Genomic DNA, 280 nt, shown 5'->3' with positions numbered 1-280 from the left:
GAAAAGTATCAGTCTGAGTTTGACTCTCATATTGTTGATATTCAGGTGCAAAAAGCATTTGGAAGTGTTGTGGAGGAGGAGCTTCAGAAGTAGTTGAGGAGAAGGCGGTTGGAATTAGTTGAGCAAATGCTTGCATCATCTCATTGCAGTTGTGATAGACGTCATTCAATGACTGCAACGGATTTGGAAACACATTTGTAGGAGCACATCTATCCCGAATCATTTTGATAAAATTGTACTGAATAAATGGAAAAATTGAATTTGTTAGAATATGTGAAAA

Source organism: Lupinus angustifolius, chromosome LG12, assembly GCF_001865875.1.
Source record: "Lupinus angustifolius cultivar Tanjil chromosome LG12, LupAngTanjil_v1.0, whole genome shotgun sequence".
Lineage (NCBI taxonomy): Eukaryota > Viridiplantae > Streptophyta > Magnoliopsida > Fabales > Fabaceae > Lupinus > Lupinus angustifolius.
This window is presented reverse-complemented; position numbering follows the sequence as displayed.